Genomic DNA, 7,369 nt, shown 5'->3' on the forward strand with positions numbered 1-7,369 from the left:
TATTTTCTACATCGTAGACGGGAAACTGCCTGTATGAATATCTTTTATTGCGTTATATCCCTTATGTCAAATTTTTCGAGTCAAATATCATTACTTAAAAATGGTAAAAGTACCACCGAGATGATGATTTTCGATGAAAACATTCTAAATCTGCTGGACAATTTTTATGAACTTGTCAATTACAATTTGCATTAGTATTAATTCGCCATACAAGTTGCTGACGGATATACTGGAGAATAATGCCTTGCTGACATTAATATAACTTTCAGCTAGCGCATCGGGTTTTCTTATTCGGGCAAAATTCTCCAGTATATTCCGTCAATAAATTATGAGGGTAATATCATTGTGATGCAAATATATTTCGATGCCATAACTTCCGTGAAAACCTGAAGCGCACAAATAATATTTCTACATTGCCTAAATTATACAGTATCAGTCTGTAGCTGCTAGACTTATTGACCCTTACCTACAGTTTTTGGATAGGGGTTGCGTAGCCGTTAAACGTCACATATTGTATTTATTACGTGCGTCATTGTCAGGTTTTTCAGTTTGGACGTAGTCCCAACTAGTGTACTTACAAACCTTAAATTTCCAACCATACAGGGTAACGCCCACTGCAGTGACGTTTCATCACCACTTTATATGCTATATTGTATTCCTACATTTTTCAAGAAAGTTGAATTCATAGTGAGCATCTGACCATGACCGACGCATAACCGCCGCGAGTGAAAAATATGATTGTATTTCTGCAAACTTTGATTTATTACGAATAGAAGAGGAGATAAAAAATTTATTTATTGAAATTCATATGTAATTTAGCTTGAGTTACGGTATTAGAAATGTAGCGGATATACTATGAAAGGTCGAGTAATTCTATGAATGGAGATAGTAATTGGTCCATGGTAATTATATGAATGGAGTCGCAATATTCAACTTACTCATCCGTACCTTACCATCACATTTTTTGTATGATATTCCAGAATTTTTTAAAAAGACAATTTATATATCAATAAATGTTGTAGTTTATAATTGCAAAAGTGAACATTTCGATACTAAAAAACCGACAGATTTTTCATACCCACAATTGACAAACGAGCATTATTGTCATTTTTTATTTTACCCTCACCACCTAGTGTTTTCCCCATCTTACAGCCAATAAAGGCTGTTTAACCTAGCCCAAAAAAGGTATATGTTCCTCTGCAAAATGTTAATATTTTCCCCTAAAACCCCTGTGCACATTATTCACTAGAACTAGACTTAACCGCAGATTTGAAGCTATTCATTTCATGGGTCAAATCCGCTTCGCATTTTCCGATAAACGTCAAACTGTAAAAAAAGAAAATGAGATGTCTTTCAATGAATGACTAACTTAACATCAGCTTACTTTTATCAGTAAGAAGACAGAAAGCTGTCCCTGTAGATAGCCTCTGCTATAACTATGCATGTTAAAGGAGCTCCAATGAGGTTTAAAAGCCTAAAAGCATAACATTTGAATTTTTGACATAAATGAGCTGGGGCAGAAATATATGCAAAGATAGTTAAAAAATATACTCTGAAATATACTGAACGTATTTTTATGCTTTTCTAGCCCGATTTGAATGCAAAGCGTTTAAATGCTTTTCATTTTGGGTCATTTTTTTACAATTTGAATACACACTAAGAAAGTAGTATTAGATAAGTTTGAAGATGAAATCTCTAAATTGATACTTTCAGGGAAATAAAAGATCATTTACTCCAATATTCACTGGGAAAGGCTGGTACATGTAGCTAGAAAAACGTATAATATTAAAGAAAGAAAAGAAGATTATCACAAACAACAGGTACTTGTATAATATTTGATGTATATTTCACAAATCAAACTGTTTTCCATAAATTATTCATGAAAATATATGCATTTTTACCAGTGTCATCAAGGGCCAGATAACCAGACCCATTCCCAGTGGCAAATAATGCCAAAAATGCTTATTTTTCCAAGTTTAGAAAAAAAATCATAATCGAGTCAAAATTCCCGTTATCAAAGCTAACATTTTTTCTTCATTCCATTTCAATCCAATCTGGTACCAGACAGATGATGTTCAAAAACACATTCCATTGTCAATTTCTATGTATTTTTTATGCTTGGAATGATATACAATTTGATTAACAACTTTGTACATGGTACTGATTTTTTTCCCCAATCAAGATGCAAAATTCCCTAACCTGTGCTAGGAAAATTTTCCCAAAATGTCTAGGAAAAGGGTTTGAAACTGAAATTGTTTAGTTTGCATTTCTAATCGACATACGGAAATAGTCCTAGACTTGTTTATATATAGTACCGCCTAAAATAAATGAGTGTCAGTGCATGCTCACAGTTTATTTTAGTGTTAGTTCAGAACATATTTTAAATATTTCTGTCAATTGGCATTAAGATACTGCCTATGACAGTCTTTTTCCTTTGCTGAAAATGATCACTTACATGAAATATCATAGTATGGTGTTTTAAGGTGGTACAAAGTTTGAAGGGATAATCTTTGAAACATTCATATTGGTTATTAAACTAACCAGTATTTACATTTATTTGTGACTTTTAGCCAATAAATAATTATACCTTTAAATAGTATGCATTATAAACAAATAAATTGTATACTGTCTGAACAAATGTGACAGCAAAAATATCACAAAAAAGGCATTAAGTATTACTATGAGTATTTATTAAAGAAATTGTATTTTAAATATATTCAAATAGTGTTATTGAAAGTCATTTTGTATGACAGACACACAAATCTAGTGCTCTGCATTATAGATATAAGAAGAGACAAATAAGATAAGCATTTTTTGCAAATTATTGAACTTCATATAATTGTTATTGCATTTTTTAAAGGTGGACATGTGTCACTGTCAAGCAAATGAAGATTAGCATCACAGTCTGTGGGAATCTCCAGTTTCCAGATGTAGTGATCATAACTGTATAGGCGCCATGAACACTTGGAACTAGTTGGACTATTTTAGAGGGGTAGTCTAAGTTAGCACTTCAGTTGAATCCCCTGTCAATAGTAAAGGGCCAGTCATGAACATTGTGTTGAAGGAAAATGTTAAATCTAGTTGTTTTGGCTTCAAACAAAACCATCACACTTACCAAGCAGTGATAAATTAAATCAATTGTGATATTTTGACTGATTTTCCCAAAAGTTTCCATGAATTGAAGCTCCTGGGACTTGTGTAACATATGACTGCATAATTCAAATTTTTTTTAATGGATATTAAAACAGAAAGCGAGTCAGAAAATATCAGACATTTATTATTGGTTTGCTGTTCTATGTATGACAATGCTATATCTATAGCTTTTGCTTCAGCAGTAAAAATTGATGTATTATCTGGTAACCTTATACTTCTGTAAAATTATTTTCAAACACAGCCGCACCTACCTTGCAACCTTCTTTTTAACCGTCCGTATAAATATGTATAAAATCTTCATGTTTTTCCTTAATCGCTAGAAACTTCTCTTTGAAATGTTCAGGTAAATTTGATGACTTTTTTATATTTGAAAGGTTAATATTTATCTTTTGGGAATAATGAGTCCAAGGTGGCACATCTTCATCTCATTTTGAAGGATACTGTCTGGATTCATTTTAAGTTTATCTAGATCATCTTTTAAACAAAGGCCTTATGGTTTAATTTTTCAGTATAACTTGGTTTGAAAATAATATTTTTAGCTGGATTTTTGCTATTAGATGAAATTCTAGTTGCATATTGAAGTGATAGCTTTTTTGAAGAAGATGAAGCTATGGTTCCAAATCTAACAATATCATGATAAAGAAACTTCTTTTACGATTTCATGTTATACTTAAAACAAAAGCTGTTAAATTATATTGGATTCCAAGTCATGTAGGTATACGAGGAAATGACAAAGTAGATGCTTTAGCAAAACAATCATTAAATTTTCAAAAAACTGACTTGTTGTTACCTGCTTGTGATTTTAGACCGGCTATAAATAAACTCGTATCATCTGAATGGAAAGCAAATTAAGACAATGTCGTTTTTAATAAACTTTACGATATAAAACCATCTCTTGATATCTCTGTCAAACCGCCATGATCAAACAGTTCTTCTTCGATGCCGAATTGGACACACTAAAATTACCCACTCTTGTCTCCTCTCGAATGACAATGCCCCTTTCTGTGTAGGTTGTAAAAAAAATTTTACTGTCAAGCATTTTCTTCTTGAATGTCATGATTTTTCACTGGCCCGTAATAGATTTTATTCTGTAAATTCACTCAAAGAACTCTTTATTACAATTCAATCAAAAAACATCATTGATAATTTGAAAGAGATAAACTTTCTGCCTTGTGCCCTTTCCTGTTTTTGTTTGGGGTCCTACTGGGCTCCTTGCCACTGGCTCTTGTTACTGGGTCGGGTGGGAGCTGCGTTCATTGAACGCCGCCTTTCCTTGATGATCTTGTTTATCATATTTTGTATTTTAGGATCTAATCGGCTCATTTGTAATGTCATCATAACATTTTAAGCCTATTATAGCATTCGGCACGATATGTGCTGACGTGCCGTAAAAAAATCCAAACAAACAAATGTCAAAATTTATAAAAAATATTGTGTGATCTTTAGCAATGTTGTGTAAATACATTTAGAGCTAGCATACTTCATAAGTTATAACATGTATCTTAGCTTGCCTGGTTTAATGAAAAGTAATAAACGTGAGAATTGAAACTTGAATAAATTGTTGTTTTTAGTCCCCTTCTGTTTTCACCAACAGGGGACTAAAGGCTGACCCTTTCTGTATGTCAATGAAATCTGAATTCTGATATTACTCAAAAGTTACAAAATCAAGGTTTATCATACTGGTATCTGATATAGAACCATACGGAGATTAAGCATGTTATCATAATGTATGCTCCCAAAATGGAGAGAATACAGTTGCGGTCTAAACCATCTGTCTGTATGGACTCAAGTAATAATATTATTAATAAATATTCGTGTTCATTCCATACAGACTTGTACTTGTGGGGGAAAAGGTTGCTCATTGGAGGAAAATATGTTTCATATCGTGTTTTTGAGATTTTAAATGATTAAAGAAAAAAACTCACATTGTGAACTTAGCTTTTCATGGAATAAGGTGTCACATTGAAGGTTCCATGATAACCGTCATATGAACACATGTACGGATGTTTCAAAATTCCAAATTGTACCAGTTCGTGTTAAATGTTAAGTTCTGCTTAAGCCGGTGCTAGGGGGCGTGGACGGTAACTTGCACTTACTAGTACCGTCCATGAACAGGCTCAATCAAACCGAGCCTGCAACATTTTCAATTTTGCCGTGTTGGGCTTTCTATTTCTCTATTTTTAGAAAGACATCCGCCCTTCACACTCTTGTCCGGAATATGAATATAACAAGAAGGGATTTTATGTAAACTTCACAAAGTGATAGAGACTTTTGAGAGGAAGTGCTGTGTTCAAGAAACATAGCTCCTATAAGTTAAAAATGCTTATTTCATTTATCACTGAAACTACACCCGCTTGTAAAGACTCGAATTTGCCAAAGTGTCAAAGAACCATAACTGCTTTCCTTAGTTTTTTTATTTATCTCCCTTTATAATACATGTACTTAAATATGCTTGTCCAGAGAAATACTAGAAAAGAGTTGATGGAATTTGATTACAATTTTACACAGCGAAAACATTTAAGTGAAAGGAAGTGTATTTTCAAAGAACCATATTTTTTCTAGCGTAATTTTACAATAATCATTATCATCTCTTATAATACATCAACTTTTAAAATATTGGTTGTCTTGAGTAAATCTTTTCAATGATATCTCACTCAAACTAAATACAGTTGTAGAGACTAATGAGTAAAAGTGCTGTGTCAAATATCCAAAATTCTACATTTCTTAGTTTTTGAATTATCTCCGTTGATATTATTTCATGATACTTGTTCAGAGAGAGGATTAAAATATTAAAGGAATTTGATTGAAACTTCATACAGTGAAAGAGATTAGCATGAGAAGTGCAGTGAACAAAACCATGTTCTAATGACATAGTCACATTCATATAATGTGATGCAAAAATATTGACCATTTGAGTGTGTTCTTGATACTGATACAGAAAATTTAATATATTTATATCACAATTGATTATTTTTTCATAGCTTTGTCTCCTTTAATTATGTCATGTGTTAAAAAAGTCGAGCCTGCAGTTTCCTCTGGTAGCTCTTATTACACTTGTTGCTCTTGTCAAAAAGGGCCAATAACGGTTTGTGATGGACCTAAACGTACAAGTAACCGGCAACACCCTTCACTCATAAAATTATCTGCCCCCGAAATAGTGGAAAGGTAATTTTGATCCTTCAAGTACGTCCCAACTGCAGTGCCATTGAACACTTTGATTATATGCTTGTTGTCAATAACTATTTGTGTTATCATCATTCGTTTTACAAGAGAACGTATATACATGCATATGATAATATAAAGACTGTGTGTAATTCATGCCAAGCCAATGCAGATGTTCGCGGGCAGATTATAGATTTTTTAGAAATAAAAGGTGCCAACCTTGTTCCGATTTGAACATTTTCATTGTTTCCATTGTATTTTTATCTGATATTAAATGTTGTATTCGAAAAAAAATTTAATTATTATATAAGAAAAAATAATTTATTTCATTACATCTCAAATTGCTAGCTAAGTAGTAAGCTGAGCTTCAAGCTTTTTTAAATAGCAAAAAGTAAATGATTCAATCATTGAAGTTTTACTTATGTATATCAACGTTCTATCTGATTAATTAAAAACTTTATGGTGCTGAATATATTTACAAACATATTTCGAAATTATCAAATAATCTGTTACTTCAATATTGTATCACGCTGTTTATCGACCTACTTAATCAGGAAGCATAAAAATATTTTTCTTGAAAAGATATTAATTTTGGTTGAAAATTTAATGTAAGTGATTGCAAAATCTTCAATGAACATGTAAAGAAAATGTTTTTACTATACAACATATTTCTACATGTGTTCATGTGTGAATGATACATTTTGAGAGTTTTCACTAACTTTATACCCACAATGCAACAAAACTGAAAATTATACCTAACAATTGTATAGGGGATAGGTCTTTTCCCACTGTTACATAAATACATTTATGTTACAATCGTACAGCAGAATTATAACAGGGAAAATTAAAGAAAAGCATATCGGAAAAATCACACCATCAAACTTTCATTGAAACATAAATTTGTCAGTTTTGATAAAGAAAAAGAAAGAGAAAAAAGAAGAAAGTTTATTCAACAACTTTTTAGGTTGTGATATGATTATTTGATTGAGGTCTAATGAAACTGTATCTTTAAGCATATTTGATTTTCTTCCTCTAGAGTCTATGTCAATGTGGC

This window comes from Ruditapes philippinarum, unplaced genomic scaffold (assembly GCF_026571515.1).
Source record: "Ruditapes philippinarum isolate M1 unplaced genomic scaffold, ASM2657151v2 ctg4834_1_1_1_1, whole genome shotgun sequence".
NCBI classification, from domain to species: domain Eukaryota; kingdom Metazoa; phylum Mollusca; class Bivalvia; order Venerida; family Veneridae; genus Ruditapes; species Ruditapes philippinarum.